Source organism: Astatotilapia calliptera, chromosome 7 (genome assembly GCF_900246225.1).
Source record: "Astatotilapia calliptera chromosome 7, fAstCal1.2, whole genome shotgun sequence".
NCBI lineage: Eukaryota > Metazoa > Chordata > Actinopteri > Cichliformes > Cichlidae > Astatotilapia > Astatotilapia calliptera.
This window is the reverse complement of record NC_039308.1, coordinates 64,789,089-64,806,971: the sequence shown is the minus strand read 5'-3', so window position 1 is coordinate 64,806,971 and position 17,883 is coordinate 64,789,089. Positions and strand designations below refer to the sequence as shown.

The window sequence follows — 17,883 nt, the reverse complement described above, 5'->3', positions numbered from 1 at the left end:
AGACTTTGGCCTGTCAGGTCAGGACCCTTCTGCTCCATTTAACCACAGAGTGGCTGCTGCTGCTGTATGGGCCCAGCTGAGCCAGCTGGAGTAATATGATATTAATGTTAATGTCAGCATACAGTTAATCAACAAAAACAAAAATGACATGTGGAAGCATTCATCACTGAAGTCTAGGAGGAGACTTTGATTTAACGTCAAAGCCTTTACACAAAACAGGTACTGAGAGACAACAAAAGCACTTGCAAAATATCTAAACTTACGGTATGTATAGGACTGCATGAGATTTACACAAGAGCAAGCAGCAGCCAGCTCCATACCAGCCTCCTGTAACAACATCTTTTGCGAATACAAAGTGTGTGCATTAACGTTTACCTAACATGACTTCTTTCCAGGTGTGTTGCGGCTGTGTTGTTACCCGAAACAAGCTCCTAAAACGACATTTCTCAAATGTCACCTCTGACTCAGTGATGTACAAATATTATTGAGTTTCTTTGCCGACTCATCAGGTAAACTGTCGCGCTTGGACTGCATTCTGTACTGATGGATATATTTGTGTGGAAGTGACTAATAGCACCACTACATTCCACAGGCTGTCCCATTAGAACCGAGGTTTTCCTCTGTGATGCACCAGTAATGTGCATGTTCTTTGCACAAAGAAAATTGAGATTTATAACAGGCCAATGCAGTTAAATCGTTAGCTGCTCTATTAAAACCAACAGAGCGTGACATTCCCAAACGTGCGAAGGTGCAGCCCGCGGATCCCACGGTAACGTTAAAAAAACCCACTGTTTGTCAAACGACTGAGAGAAGCGTGTCTTCTTACCTCTGAATGCCACGTGATTATAATCCAATCGTCAATAATTCTATTAAATCCATTTTCCTGTGTAAATCCAAATTTCACAGTGAAGCCAAAACGGGAATGTCTATTTTTTTCCGCTCGGTAGGGATATAGAACACAGAGCCACACGGCAGACGAGAAGGCGCAACTTGAAACTGACTGAGAGGGATCCGTCGAAACCATAACGCCGACAAGGAGGGGGGGGACGTGCAGCTCTGTAAATAACAGTATGTTCCTGAAATTTGAGCGAACAAATAATGTTCCTGTATTACATGTTGAAATAAGAGTACAAAGCAGTAATAGACTGCATACGGCAAAGAGACGACGCTGTGCTAGCTTGTACTTCAATCTCTCTAACAGTACAAGGTGAGCACCCCCCGCTCTTTCTTGAGGTGAGCCAGCGTGTTTTAACTCAGTTTAATCCAATTGGTCTCTTCCAACGTGACGCAGCAGCAGTGTTGCGTTCACATGCGGTCGAAAACTTGGCTGAAACATTAAAACTGGTTTAGACAACCGGGGATACCGGCGGGGTTTCATTTAACGTGATATCCGAACAGTCAAACTTTATTTGTATTTATTTTGTTATCTTTCAGTTACTGTAAAATATTTCCCGTTTGCCTTGTGTGCGATTGTATATATAAATATTGACTTAACCTGTAGGGTAAAAATTGATAAATTATTGCTAGTAATAATTAGCCTGCACAAAAATGGGTTACTGTAAAATTGTTTACTGGGCATCATCCGCACAGGTGTGTTACCAGAATATAGAGGCGTGATTCAGATGTGCACTCTGGCACCCGGGAGTTTTATATGGACAGTAAAAGAAGTAGGCTCTAGGTAGTCTGGAGTGATGAGGCGCATGACATAAAATAATGGTTAACATTCCTGAAACGTGTGTATCTGCTGTGTCTATCTGCAAGTCTCCTTCTTTTCCACTGTAGGAAATCTTGAAAATATGATTCCAAAGGAAATTCCAAAGCTCATTTGTTTGTTTTCTAACAAAGTATAGACCCAGATTGTGCAGTGGTTTCAAATGGGCTGAAGTTTGCCTCAGTGGAAAACCATAAGATTACAATTTGGGAAAATTATAAGTTTTAAACAATCACTTTCAAATGGCAAGAAACAGTTTAGTGAGTGTTTGGCTGCTTCCCGCAGACAGAAATGTGCATTACTGATACACTGCTTTTGTTTCAGTCACAACATGGACTTCTCCCCAGACTACAAAAAAATGGTTCTGCAATCCAGACTGCAACTGAACCTTGTCAAAAGAAAGGTTTTTATTAACCAATCATTCAAAGCCATTACTGGTTCATTAACTGGATCACAGGCAAGCAAAAACAGTCCAGTCTCAAAGATGAGGCAGCTTGAGATATAGTTCATCCACTTGGATCAGAAGAAGATTATCTATATTCTCTGTAAGGTGCTACATTCTTAGGCCATGTTGAAAGGAGAAACCCTTCAGCTGCTATCAGCTCTGGGCACATTACCGCAGCTAGCAAGCAAACACCTTCCCATCAGCTCATGTCACAGGACAGATAGTGCAGCTGAGACGCAAGGCACGTATAATATAAACTACAACTTTGGCCAAGTTGGTAGTTCAGTATTAGTTTGATTTATTTTGTTTAAAATAGCTTTATAAGCACAATTTAATAAATGATATGGTGCATATACTAAAAAAATACTGAAAAATATTGGTCCCACCTACGCAGGGAGAAGATAAGATACAGGGATATCAAGTACAAATATACAAGGAGAGATAAACGGGCAGAAGTCAGAATCGTATAATGCCATATACTAACCAGATTATCACGGTTAAGTCACATGTAATGAGTTTGCAGGCACAATGTTGTTGTATAACTGTTCTATCAAAACATAATGGGAATAACAAAAAAAATTAGAAGTCCCTTTCCAAACAATCTTTAAGGTTACTCTTACAAGCCACACACACACAAATAAAATGCAAAAAAATCCAACAGCCTGTAAACATCACGCTTCCTTCTATAGCAGGACATGAATTAGATCTTTAGCACTTTATTAGTGACTCTGCATCATCTCTCTTGCATGCTTTGCAATTATGTATGAGGTTCAAATGTAAGGTAATGCAAAACAGCAACATTTTGACCATGAATTAACTTGCAGCTAGAAAACCTCTCTGTTTCTATCACCACAAGGACATTTTACATAGCATACAAGTCCTGCAATCAGAGCAAACTGTCCCAGCTGAAATTTCCATGGATTTGCTAATTATACAAAACCCCGGTGGGGCACAGAGTGTCAGCCAGATCTAATTGTGTGGAAATGAGCAAGATAGAAAAAGGAAGACAGACTTGGAGGAGTAGAAATGGAAAAAAAAAAGAAAGACAGGACGAAGATTAGCGGTTGGAGGCTGAATGACTCGCTGCATAATACATCAGAAGGAGTTTCACCATGTTATGAAATTGCCTCTAATTGCGCTGAGCACCCTGGTTCCCACCATGGCTCTGTTTGCTGTTAAGGTCTGTCATCAGCCTTTGAGTAAACATACAGACAAAGGGTTGTCTACCTAAGGTGAGGCAGGCTGCATGCATTCTCCACATCACAAAGGGATTACTGATGCCATCCCTGAAATCATCAAAGGCATCTGCCATGTCACATTATCCAATTCTGATGACAAAGGACTGCATCAGATCTCCTTTCATTTGCTTGCAGTGCAGCAGGTGAACGTGGGTAATAAAGGTGAAGTACTCACTGTACTGAATGAAGACAGGAACAAGCTGAAGATCCAAAAGCTATTCCTCAGAATGGAATTGTTGTCTTTCTATCTTCCTTCCTCCCTTTCCTCTTCTCTTTCTGCCTCTCCTCCTGCCTTCTTTCCCCCTCCACCTCCTCTTTTCTCACCACAGCAAGATGCTGCCTGGACCAGTGCTCGTTGTCATGGTAACCAAGACTGGGGGGGATTCTCATGTGACCGGATCTCCTTGAGCACTGATTGGCCAGATGCACTGATGTAAGGAGGGAGAGATGGGGCGGAGGGGGTGATGTCACATGCCCATCGGTTCACAGATTGGAGGAATCCTCAGCCAGGCCGCCTGCAAGCACAGACAGACACAATGGGCGTCTTTTTAAGGTGGGGTTGATCTGAAGTGGAGCACTTCCACAGTCAGGAAGAATCTCCTTGACCGACTGGTGACTTACTTAAAGGGATTCTGACATGCTGATGTAAGAAGTGAGATGGAGCTGGCTTGGCTCCCACCTGTTTTTGCTGTCATCTCCAACTGTACTGCTTTCTGCTGCCACTAAAATCTCTCCCAACTGGCAGGATGCAGAGTGTTACAAAACATATGGGATTGCTCATATGTGGCAACTTGACCTGCTGGACCTACCGCTGTTCCTCCTACTGGGCCTACAGTATTTATAGGACTGCAGAAACCAGACAGATGCAGGACTGCTGCTATTCACTCTTAGTTAGCCATGTTCATACAGCTTTCAACACAAACCATTGAGACTTACAGTGCATTGTATATCTTAATGGTTTGCTGCTGATAAGAACTTTCAGCTATTTCCTGAAATAAAAGGTCACGTTTAACTGCTGCCAAACTGTGATTAAAAACACAGAAGAGCTAGCAGAACACCACAAGAATGTGCAGCCATAATTGCATAATTATTCTTGCTTTTGTCACAGATTTTCTGTTTTAGAGTCTTGAAAGGTAGTGGTGACGAGGACACGGGAATTACAGGAGGACTCAGCGGCTGAGTGAAAAAAGAAAGAGCTTTCTGGCTTCATTTAAGCAGTAGATATCAGATATCAGGATAAACACTTTTATGTTTTCTATCCCTTATGAGCAGAAAGTAGGTCTCTATTAATTTCCCAACGATGACATGAGTAATCACAGTCCGAGCCTGTTGTCCAGACTGTTGTGTAACAGTTTGGGATTAGTCCAGTTCAGCCAGAGATGAGAAATGTTCTTGAATCGTGTTTGTTTCTCTGAGCTGAGCTGATGTCATGTGTTGCCTTTTTGCACTCAGCAACTAAAAAATCCCGATTTGACAAAGTTTTCAGAGTTGGTGGTCGTCTGGATTGCTTCATTGTGGCCATTTTGTTTTGCAGTGCAACTGTGGAGAGTCGTGTTGTGTATGTGTGTGCACGCCCACTGATTTCCCTGTAAGCAAAAACAGATTCACTCCTGCCACTGACCTGTGTCTCAAGACATTTCTTTACTTTTTTTTAGTAAAAATAATTATCCATTGTCTTCTATGCTATGGAAAATGACAAATTATATTTATTCTTAAAACATACGAATAGATTTGAATGCATATTTTCACTGTGAATATCCCACTCCCACTCACCCACTCACACTGTCTGAATCAATCAGACATGTAGCTTAAACATCAAGCTCCAGTGACACCAGGGATATGCATAATGCACCCATTTTTCCTGTAATGCCATAACTGGGCAGTGAGCTTTACTAATAAAACATGCACCACTGTCTCCAAAGCCATCTGTTTCTCCACACCCAGCAGGCACTGCTCACGTAAAGGTGTCATTCACTTTCATTTAAAAAAAACAAACACTGTTTTTCAACAGAATAAAAATGCAGGACTTGCTTAGTGCTTCCTTGTCTTGCATCTATATCACTCCATCTTTGGTGCAAAAAATGCACGCAAACAAAATTAAAATGCTGAAGAAATCTGATTTATGTCTTATTTACTGTGAGTCTAACACTTGAAAAACAAAAAACAAATATGCTTTATGTGTGATGATTGACTCGTTTACAAAAGTGCAGCTTAACTGTAGCAGACGACACGTTAATGCAGGTCCAGCTCTCTGAAACACTCGACAGCCATACGGCCTTCATCTGTACGGCTACATTCATATTGAGGCTGTCACTGTTACTGTACCCTCTCCTCCAATTCTCTCAAGTGTCTCTGTACATATGCTCTCCCCTCTCCCTTCTCGTGTGAGTGTGAATGAAAAGATGATGAGATCAGTGATACTAGTGATCTCATCATGTTCATAGCCGGCCATCAGGAAGCTGTTATGGGCCATTGAGCACTAAGCTGCAGAGGAGAAGGAACTGAGAAGAGGAATGGCAAAAGTAAATCTTCCTCATCGGATTGACCTTACTTGGATATTCATGTTTCAATTTGAAAGCATATTAATGCTAAGAATAATTGATCAATTAATTAAACTATCAGCAAATTTAAATGATGGGCACAGAGCTTGAGAAACTAGCATTTTATCAATAGAAAAACATATATACATATAACTGACTACATAGTATAACTATATATAACTATATAACATATAACTGAATTTCCCAGAGGAACCTACCCGAGGGATTAATAAAGTTCTATCTATCTATCTAAACTTAAACTAAAGCCTGTTTACTACAATAGAAAGTAACGTTTACTTGAGAAAGCAGAACAATACGCCACTGAATGTGATTAAAAGTGTCAAACAAAGTGGAACGTTTCCATTGTAGGCCAGTCCCCAGATAGAGCTATATTTCCAGAACACTGAAAGGATCAAACTGTCAGATATTATGCGCAGAAGGACAGCAGATTTTGAGACGTCTTGCTGGTTGAGCAGGTGAAAATGGGTCAGATTTGCTGTGTGTTTTCACCTGCTCTCTCTGCTCTCTCGCTCCACCTTCCTGTTAAATTTTTCACTGCTCCACTATTATTAATGGAATCACCAACTGTTTATTTACTTATTGGATACAAATTGAAATCAATCAGTTGAAGACACACACTCAACAACCGAGGAAATGCTCCAGTATGAATAAACAGGATTCCAGCAGTAAGCTTGTCAACAGAAGAAAGATGTGCACAGCTTCTTCTTCTTTTTTTAATTTAGGGAGGACAATTGTTTGATCGTTCAGATAAACACAGCATGAATTCTGTCAGTCCAAAAAAGTGATAATGGAAAGGGCTTTTAAGAATCGTATCAGTATGTAACTTTAACGTTTCATTTCCTCCAAAACTGTGAGCTCTAACTCTGTGCAAACAGAGTAAATCAGCTCCAGTCGGCTGCCCCCGAGCACGAAGAATAGAGGGAGAGGTTATGAGAGACTGAGGTGTTTGTGTGTGAGATGGTTGGGTGCTCAACAAAGGAAATCGGTGAACAAAAGTTAGAAAGTGAAAACGCACCTACCCACAGAGTCAGGAGAGAGAGAAACAGCAGACAGTGGGTGTCAGATTTCAGGAGGTTAGGCTGTGTCTGTGGTCAGCCTGAGCCAGTCTAAATTTAAGCGTATGTGTTTAGGATACCTCGGACCAGGGCTGTGTGAGGACTGAAAAAAGATGTAGTGGTCAGGGTGCGGCCACACTGGAAACATTTCTCACACTGCTGGTTATTCACCGTGTCCATGAACTGCTAAGTTGGTAGGCTATAAATCCATCCGTTCCTACAAGAGTCAGTAGTCTCTGATCTTTAGCAACGTGCACGACGTTCCTGGTCTAAGTATGGCTGTGAATGTCATGACTCAAGGTGTTTAGGGGTCAGGGGTTACCGCCGTAGAGTGGATCATGCTAAAGAGTGAGCTGTGGGCGTCCACAGGAAAAATCATTCAGTTTATTTGAACAATTTCTTATACACATTACAAGGAAGGTATTGATCTTAGAAAACAACAGAATAAAAGGGTATATTTTGCATGTTTACCTTGAAAATATTAGCTTTATAAGAGAATACGTTTAATGCTTCCATAACAACAACAACAACAACAACAAAAACTGCCACAGAAATGAAAAGTAAAAGTTAAATATAACTTAAAGGTTTTAATCAAGTATTTCTGTAAGGCTGTGGTTTTGGGGTACATTAGTTCTTAAAGCTAGTTATCTGTAAGCATGCTAACATGCTAACAAACAAGCTGTTTTGGGGTATAAAGCTAACCATGTTTCCCATTACAGTTAGGATTTTTTGCTAATGTTTCTAAATTAGTTCAAAGACATTAGATATGAATTTCTGGAGACATGAATGATTGAAGTAAATTAAAGGGTGATGCCTACAGCTGAGCTAATTCACTCAAAATCACTTTCAACGTGAAAAACTCATGTCGGCACTAAAGGCCATCTTAGTTATGGGGACCATGAATTTCTGCACCACATGGCAACCCCTCCTATATTGCTGTTACAGATCATATCACCAGCACACTATACCAGCACCAATGTGGAGGTTTGGTCAGAGTGGCAAAGCCTACATCGTTCAGGTAAAGTTTGACCACCCTCAGCACAGGTAAATATGGATAAATAGGCTGTAAAAACTCTATTTTATCTTGGATAAAGGAGTGAAAGTGTTTAATCTGCTTATTTGCCCTCAAAGAATAAACATAAATGTTATTGCTCCATTCACTCTGACGGGTAAGGTATATTGTTTTCCCCTCTGCTGGCACCAATCTTACTATAACATCTTAATTCAGCAGGATCAACTGAGAGAAAAAAACACGCTGGACTAAACAGTGCACGAAAATGGATAATTGCATCTAAATCCATGGAATTAGATGGTCTAATAAATTGAATTACATTCCACTACAAGTTAATATTCATGATGGCCGGGACACAATAAAAAGGTTGTGCCACAGCACACTAGTTCACTAGTTTTGATAATGGATTTATTTCAGTCACATCAAAAGTCTAGCTCACTATTACAGTTACATAACTAATTACATAACAGATTCTTCCTTGAGGGAAATTTGCTTTATAGTGTCTTCATGAAGAGGAGTGTTTTTGCATGTCATTACTATATATTTGTTTGGCCGTGTGGGAAACATGGCTGCCTTTGAAAACAGCTGGCGTGCAAACACTATCAGGCGGCACACATAAAGGTCAAGTTGCATTATGTTGATTATGATACTTGAAATATACACTTTTAAAGAAATAGATTCATGATATGAAGTTAAATGACCAGCTTTATACAAGAAGTGTAGTTCACTCTTCTTTCAACACTGTGCAGTGTAACACAATGGTTGTGCAATGTTTTCTGAGACTGTGAAGGGAGCTTATTTTGTAACATCTGAACATGGGCTTGAAGCTTCAAAAAATAATAATTCAAGATCTATTCCAAATGTGTGGTGGGTTTGAAATGTGTGGTTGTTCAGAAGGCAGAGGGGAAAAAAGATGCCACTGAGTTGCATTTCAGGACTCCTGCGTTGTTGGTATTACACTCACACTGGACGGCAAAGTGTAAGACCTACACAACTCTTTTCATCTGGGTTCTTCTTGTATTGCGAGTTCCAGGCAAAGCGTCATCAGTGTTACTTTCCACACTTTCCCCAGAGGGTGCGATTAGGCTGTGCCTTATCAAATACCAAATGATGATTCCAAACAATGTGTGCTTGCGACTAGAACAGAATTTTAATCACATTCTGCTTTAGACTGCCAAGGTGCCCTCTGCCTTTTTTTCTCCCTTTTTCATGCACTCTCCCCCCTTCAGAGAGACCATGAGGCTGCTATGTACTCGCCCTGATCAGATGATGGGTTTGCTAACTGTAATCAGAAGTCAGTAAACACAGTCCTCAGCAAAGCTTTTTCATTACCGTTGGAGACAAAGCAGAGCTGAACTGCAGTTTACACAATGGCCTCAAATCTCAGTACAAATCAGCTCGCATATATTACCCAAGATCACATCTGACAACACAAGCTGAGCTGGAGAGCTGGGGGGTTTTTTTTTTCAGCTTCCATCAAAGCTAACACATAGCTTGACTTTTACTCCTCAAGTGAAAAAACAGCAAGATTAAGTTGTTACATTTTTTAGCTTCAAGTATACTTTTGAATTCCAGCTTATCGTGATGATTCATTAAGTGCACAACAAACAGGTAATGGTTTCAGTTGACGCTTCAACTTGATACAAAGTGGCCATGATGGTCGTCCGTGAGTCTGCGCACACATACAGCCCAAGGACAGAAACCAAACACCTCTACCCCTGTTACAGGCGCACGTACCTGTAACATATATATAGTGCACATGCGCTATACACGACACGCAATTCTCTCGCATTGTGTCCACTATTATCAGTGACCTTTACTGCTGTAGGAGACTGAATAGTACAACAAACAGTCCTTGTCCTGTAGCTATCAAGGGGCATGAGCAGTTTAAATGAATTCTGAATTCTTGCGTTGCATGAGTTGCTTAAAAGGCCCTGAGATGTGTTAGTGTGAGTTTCTTCAAAGACAGTTTTATTGGCTCTCTTACAGCAGCCTCCTGGTGTCGAGGATATGACTCGCTTTCTGTGAGGCCAATAACGCAACGGGACAACAGAGAAGAAGATATTTAAGTGTATGTTGAAAGAAAAACTGGCAACGTTTCTCCAGCCTGGAAATGCAATGGATAGTAGCTACGGTGTTCAAGAAGGCTCAAAGAGCAGATATCATGTTCCAAGTCCTGATATTGACAGGTTTAGGTTAAGGTGACAGCATGAACGGAGCCGTTAGGTTTCTAACATAATCCATTATATTGATCCCGCTCCATCCTAGGGGAGGATTCTCAGCTGTCACTCTTTTGATGTTTTTCTTTTACTGTTGTCGTTGTTTTAATTACAGTAGTTTGTATGTGACGCTTACACGATACTACAGATATTTCTCCCACTGCTCACCTGTTCAAATTCTCACAGTCTGTTATCAAACCAGATCTCCACTCTCCGTGTGGAAAGAAGAGAGAAAACACACAGCCAACGACTGCAGCTGTTCAAATATTGTGACATGTGATCTGTGGCTGGCACAAAGAGAGACTGTAGTGAATGACCAGGATACAAAGAGTGGAGAACAGGGGGCTCAACCGTGTGGCCTGTCCCCGACTCCCAAACACAGGCACAAACAGCAGCGTCTTTATTTTGCATTCTTCTGCACGTCATGCAGAGCTGCTGCCTTTGGCCTCTGACAAATATCCTTACACACACAAAAAAACTCCACCCACAATTGCAAACTATTTTTGGAAGCAGGATAATCATTTAAAACCAACATGAGGAAATCCGAGAAAAGGTATTATCTATCCAAATATGTTGAATAAACACGACTATGAGCAGTGGCTGCTGAGCAGAAATCAAACCAAGGGAAGACTGAGTAATGAATTCTTTATCTCATAAAGAACAGAACTGCTTTTGTTCTGCTCTTAGCTCTTACTCATGCTTTGACAAGACTTTCAGAGACTTTCATCCCACTGCCACCTTTCCCTTAACGGCTTTTATCGCACCTGTAGATGAGGATCAGATAGACAAAGCAGTTGTTTTTAAAGCTTTCCACCTCTTTTGAGTCAGACAGAAAAGTCCTTTCTGCCACTACCTACACCCTAAGACTTCTGCTTTGGGTGTGTATTGAGACTATAGGGGCTTTCCTTGGGCTAAATTATGATGTTAATGTGTCAGCAAGTGGAATTAGAAAGGTTAAAAACACAGAAACTGGAAATTCATTAGCAAACGAACCCCTTGACCTCACTGCTGCACTGATGCTGACTGGCACTGACACATGCTCTTTGGAGGGGAGCTGCAACAAGAACAGTCCAAAGCCAGGCAAGCAGCTCTGTGACTCTCTCCAGCTAAGCATCAGTATGCTAACATGATCACAACACAGTAATGTTTGCATCACAGCAAGCTGGCATATGATGATTAATAAGAGTGAACAACAAATTCAGGTTTGGACCCAATTGTGGCACGACACTAAAAGAGTTGGGGCTGTCATTCTTATATAGAAGAAGTAAATACTGTTATATCCACAAATTCACTCAAAACCACCTATATTTGATCTCAGTTAAATGCACATGTGCAGACAAGCTGCTTGGATTATCACAGTCTGATATATCTATCTGAGGAAATGAAGAACACATCAGTAAAGAATGCAACCTTTCATTTACAAGAAGGTAGATGACAAAGTCCAGCAATCTTGAGCAATCCCAGAGCTCAGGGAAAGACCTCACTGAAGAGGCCTCATGTGATGGATTTCATTTCCTGTTTTCTTCTTTTCAGCCTGATGAGGTTCTGTGGACTTCACAAGACATGAAGGTATGAAATAATAGCTTGACAGCCTTAGTAGGCTTTAGCATATTTGGATTACTGCAAGGTTTCTTTATGCATGGTGGTTAAATGCTGGCTTAGAGAAACTACAAAGCAGTAAGGCCCTTTGAATCTTCATAAGGGTGCAGGGCCCTTTTTAGTCTTTACTCTCTCCAAAACATGAGATGATGACGACATGCTTGTCATCTTCAGTGCAAAAGGCAAGTTTGGGTCATAATGAATTCTGATTGCATCCTGGCAACAACACATTTAAAAACAGAATATTTTCCAGATGAATGGCAAAAATCACATAAGAATAACAAAGTACCTTTTTTCCAAAATATAAATTAAGATCAATTTAAGCTGAAATATATGAAGCCCTGCCCTCGGATATGATTGTTGGCATGAAGATAAAGCAAACAATGAGTCATAATGATGGTTATTTCAATGATGACTCATTTGAACTCCACTACAAAGACGAGTGAAGCTGAGAAAAGAGGTTTCTAGTTTTCAAGTGGGTTAGCTACTGGTATTTGGTATTCATATACAATGCTTTTATTTTGAAATAACACAAATATACAGCTAAATTAAGAGAAACTGATGGAAAAGAATGTTTAATGAAGTAGTAGGTGGGAATTGTGCTGGTATCCACATGCATAATGCCAAGCTTTGCAGCTCATTTCTCCGTGGTCTGTCAGATTCCTGCTACACTCTGTATGCTTGTGCACGCATATGAGTGAATCACATTTGGCCTGCAGCTCTCATCCTGACATCAGCTCTGATCTCTGACCCCAGTCTTTGCTTTTTCTCTTTTATCCCCCCTCATCTCAATGAGCTCATCGTTATTAAAGAAAGGGAAATGTCTGTTCTCTTAAACAAACTCCACCTGAGTAAAAAGAGCAATTCCACAGAGTTATTTCCACATTTGAAGTCAGTGCGGAAAACAAAATTACATTGATGTTAATAAGTTAAGCATACCAAACATATGCAACACTGGCATGCTGCTAGATTTAATGCACAAGAGCATAATAACAGTCGATGTGCCATGTATACAAGCTGGATGTCACCGAAAGGAACAACAGTCATTTCAGCCAGTGTGGGCATCCCATAATTTTCTCATCCAGTGAGGGTGTGGAGCAGCATGTTGGGTAACTCGAAATCGTGTAGTCAGCCTTTCTTTGGTGTCAGTTAACTGGTTACTGTGGTAACTGTGTGCTCTTGGATGGTTTCCCTGTCAGCAGCTTGTCTCTGGCTGTCTTCACAGAAGCTGTAGCCGTGTGGGTCTTCCTAAATCAGTGATATTATATCTGATCTTCCTCTCTAACCTATAGAGAGACAGGCATGAAGCCTTAGACAGATGTGGACGCAGGCAGGTTCCAGTCAGGTAATGTGACAGCCTGTTATGACAGAAGGGCCCGTGCGAGACAAGGAGAAGCAGGTAAGAGTCAGTTCTGTAGCCTGAATTGAACGTACCCTCCCACTGCTACGGAAAATATCTACCAAAGGCTAGATAAAAATAGACCGCAGCCACACCCTGAGTATCCAACCACACTGAATAGGATTTTACACATAATACATGTGGTGTAAAAGAAGATTCCCACAGTTCATCTAGCAGGTTAGCCAGAGCTCAGCCAGTTCCTGGGATCACAGAGATGAGGATTATGAAAAAGGCATGTCTTTGCACAATCCCTCCTGCTCTCCAACTCCTGTGTTAGAGAGCAGGAGGGACTGCTTTTCTGTCCACCCTTCAAGGGTTGAACCTGCGTTACAACCCAGCTGGAATCCCTACTCTGTCAGACTTCTTTAAGCTAGCTGGGACTCCGCTCTCTACAGCCCACAATTTCACAACAGCAATGGCCCGTTGACAGGTTAATGCAGGAGTCTACCAGTCCACTGTATCACTCTGGATGGTTACTAGGATACAGGAGTGTTTGTTTAGTGCTGTTGTGATCAAGAAACGCAGATGAAGAGTCAGACACGCCTGAGTGTAATGTGGACATACTGTACATCAGATGGCAGCGATTTAATCTTAAAAAAGTGACACTATAGAGACAAATCTTTGAAGGCCACAAAATAACAGGCCTGTTTTTAAAAAAGAGAAACATCACTGTAAATACAAGCTTTGGGCAATGAATATGAGGACAATCTGCCAGCATAAATTAGCTAAAATATACGACTTTGAGTTCTTGTACTCGCCTGTCAATGTGCTGTTCGGAGCACTTACACCCCCCTCGCTGAAATAAGACTGTAGAGTCATGTTTAAATAAAATCTATGCATCCATGTTTCTCATATGCTACGGTTTTAAATGTCCAAGCCTATTTCTATTGACCTTAACTTTTTTCTGTATACCTGCAATTCCTAAATGTAATGTTACCGTTTTTTAAACAGTATATGAAGACTGTCACTTTAGTAGCAAAACTGCTGGCTAAGGTGTTCTCTCAATAGCAATATCTGTATTTATTCACTTTAATGAAACGTTTTCAAAGATCCATCTGTCTGAAAGTTGATTCCAGTGAAATTGGAAAGAAGAGCCGGAGGGACAGCTGCAGCCAAGACCAAAGCCACTTTCTACTCCTCCCTGAGCATGTGTTTGTGGGCATGAATCTCACGTCTCAATGTGTGTTGCTTCTATTTATAAAACTCTGACCCTGTGGCCTGTGTAACTCCTCCAGGTGCCCTTTGCTGTGAGTCTCCCACCATCACCCCTAGCGGGCTCATCTGTACTCGCAAGATTTGTGTGTAGACAATGACGTAACACACCGAGATAAATATGCACAGCCCGGTCCTACCTGGGGCAATTTGTGCTAACATGTTGTTATCCTACTATTTTCAACAGCAGGAAAAATAAAACAGTGCATGAAAGTTGCACTAATTTCACTTTTTTTATTGTTCTCGTCATTTTATGTCATCTTTACTAGGCAGCCACACACAGCATTGACATGTAAAATTGGACAGAGCTCACCATGTTTAAAAGCCACTCTCACTCCAGCCTAATCTGGGCTACTTGGGACATTTATGGATCACTTATACCACTGGCTGTAATGTTACATGAGCTAGCATGACCATAAAGTCATCATCTATCAGTCCAGCCTAAATGTTGCCCAAAGAAAACTTTAGATGTGGATTGCTTATTATTTTCTCCTGAGAAAAGGCTTTACTTGTGGTTTCCTGACTTTTACTTTTAACTCAGAGTCGCCAGGTTCAGGATTTATGTTTCACTGTACGTACAATGACCCCAGTTTTATAAAAATTTGGAAGGAGGAAATTAGAGGTCATCCATATATATACACTGTATGTATTTAAGACATTCCTGCATCTATCCATTTTCTGCCGCTTGTCACGGTTTGAGTCACGGCGGCAGAGAAGCCCACACTTCCCTCACCCCAGCCACCTCCTCCAGCTCATCTGAGGGGACACCGAGATGTTCCCAAGCCAGCTGAAAGATGTGTTCTCTCCAGTGAGTCCTGAGTCTCCCCTGGGGCCTCTTCCGAGTACGACATGCCCGGAATACCTCATCTAGGAGGCGTCCTAGTCAGATGCCAGAACCACCTCAACTGGCTCCTTTCAATGTGGAGGATGAGCAGCACACTCAAGAATAACTGAGATAAAAGGAAGGTTGGAGATTGGCTGTAGTTAGCTAAGATAACTCGGTCAAGTGATGCTGAAGTGAAGTAGTGGTTTCATTATTGCCAGCTTGAAGTCCTGTGGTACATGATTGATCAACTTCAAGATCGAATCATTAGTTATCATTAGTTGTTAAATGGATGCTATTAGACAGTGAAGAAAGTTGTGAGGTTATTGCACAGTTAAAGACTTTCCACATTGCTGTTTCGTATACTGTGTTCTCTGCCCACAGGGACTATACTGATACAAGAGCAAATAATCCTTTTAATCTTGTTTCATAAGCAAATGAATATGCAGTCGAGCAAACAATACCGCAGAGGTTATTTCTGTACTCAGCTATGATTCACTAAAGAGAAAGCAGACAGGACAAAACAACATCCCCGCGGTGTCCATCTGCTGACCAAGACAAAGCAATTAGAGAAATAATGGCTTAAAGGGATTACCTGCTGATTATTGTCCAGACAGCATGCAACCAGAACACAAAGTCTAAGGCTCCTCTGAAAGAGGTAAAAGGACTGTGCGTGTGCATTTAAGTACAAAGAAACACATAACCAGCGTTTTGGTTCTTTTCATTCCATCAGCATCTCCGTTGTTCGCTCCATCTTTATAGTTCGTCTCGATATATAGAGTGAGGGAAAGTTAAAAGCGGGACAACGTTGTTTGTGGTCTCATTCTACTCTTCCGCATACACACTAATAGCTGCCGGGCTGGTCTTGGCGGAGCTGCTGCTGCTGGTGGTGCAAACTGTCCTGAAAACATCCAGAGGATGTGGTCTGAAGGACAGCAGTGCAGAGAGATCCAGTGCCTGCTAATAGGGATTAATGCTGTCAGAGGATCAGCTGTGGCGTACCGGATATCTTTGTAAAGTTTAACAAAATACCACAGCTACCTAACAACATGCACTACAATGTGTTTGCAAGAAGGGTTTCTGAGCCAAAATTAGTTAGGAGTTTGTAAAAGGATCCTTATTTTCTGCAACTGCTTTCCTAATAAAAGGCTTCTTCAAATATGACCTGTATTCTCTGGACTCCAAAACCTGTGCTGTGTTTCCTTGTCTGCTATAAAGAACAACAAACATGTTTAATGTGTCAGCTACTAGTGCAACGGACACAACAGTTAGGTCTGTGGAAGACACCCGCCAGCAGCTGACAGGCAGGATCAGTGTCTGAAGTCAGCTGCCGAGCAAACGGGCACCCTCTCATGAATGACAGCTATTCACCTCTCCCTAGAACATCATATGAGTGCTGCCTCCTACTCAGCACAGCGGCAGCGCACAATGTGACACTGTGTCTTCTGATACAGTACAGCCTGGTGGAGAGGGGGTGACAGAGAAACAGATAACCTGCACTGTGACCTTGAGGACAGCGATCGTCCGCCGGCGACCAGAGGTGATGTCAGCAAGAGTTACCTGACCTGACACGAGGCGGTACAATGGTGACCTAATGCATGCAGACGCTTTTGCTTCTAAACTTGGATAAAATATGTGTCATGCAGTTGAAAGTAGGGCAGCACTAGCTACTGGCACTTTCTTTCTGTACCCCTCTCTAACCTTGCTTATCTCTCTCTCACACACACAGAGAGAGAGATAAATGCTCATTTGTTATGAAAACAGATCCTCCTGGAGATCCATGCCTTTCCTCCATTACGTCAGATGATGCTCATGTCACACACACACGTGCAGAAAATCTAAACTTTCTCTTATCGCTGCTGTTTCTGCATCGCTAGCTCAGAAATCCCCCTGATACCCTCACCTCACTGTTATGCAGAGAAGACAGGCAGAGATGACAGAGCAAAGATAACCTGCACTGGTTGGTAGAGATAAAAAGGAGATAAAAGGGGTGGAGAGAAGGGAAATGTAGGTTTTAGACCACACAATAAGGTTGAAGGCATTTCTGGTAATAAAAACGTGATTGAAAATCCAGGAAAAGAATGTGTGTGGTATTTGAGACAAATGAAGCCAGTCAGTTTCATGCAAAATTCATATGCGCAGCCAATGCTAAAAGTGAACACAGTGGCATCCTTCTATGACATCAGTGCCAGCTGGCCCTTAGCTGGGTACCGCAGAAGATGTCTGCAGTGTCAGTCAACTATTCGTGCTGCCATTGATTCATACTGTAGGCAGCAGCAGCAGCTCTAATGGTATGTAATAGTGCAGCATGCAGAGAATTGCATAAGAAGAAGCCATGCTTGTAAACAAGGAGGGCGAGGACCACAACCTCCCACAGCAGCGCCACTGCAACAAAGCTAACAGCTGTGAGGGCTCATCGTAGGCTGTGTCAACAACATTCACTGTCACGAAACTGCAGGAATGTCATTTTCTGACACACACACACAGAGCGCACAAATGTCTGCAACTGCACCCTATTCAGGAAAACCCAAACATCTACCTTGGTTACAAAAACAAACAATGTGGGAAGACACCTCGTCTGTGGGACTCTGGTTGAGAAACCCGTCTAG

General features: G+C 41.7%; 1 protein-coding gene across 26 annotated transcripts in view; it reads right to left on the bottom strand.

Annotated features, from left to right (window-relative positions):
* mical3a (microtubule associated monooxygenase, calponin and LIM domain containing 3a) overlaps positions 1-17,883 on the bottom strand; it is an 80,001-nt gene that overhangs the window by 60,623 nt on the left and 1,495 nt on the right. For 24 of the 26 annotated variants that reach the window (XM_026176603.1, XM_026176607.1, XM_026176601.1 and 21 more), the window contains exon 2: positions 3,570-3,909. The gene's annotated coding sequence lies outside the window, so the exon portion shown is untranslated. Of the gene's footprint in view, positions 1-826; positions 1,207-3,569; positions 3,910-15,869; positions 17,713-17,883 lie in introns of those variants that run through there. The other 2 variants (XM_026176602.1, XM_026176604.1) reach the window with 2 other exon arrangements.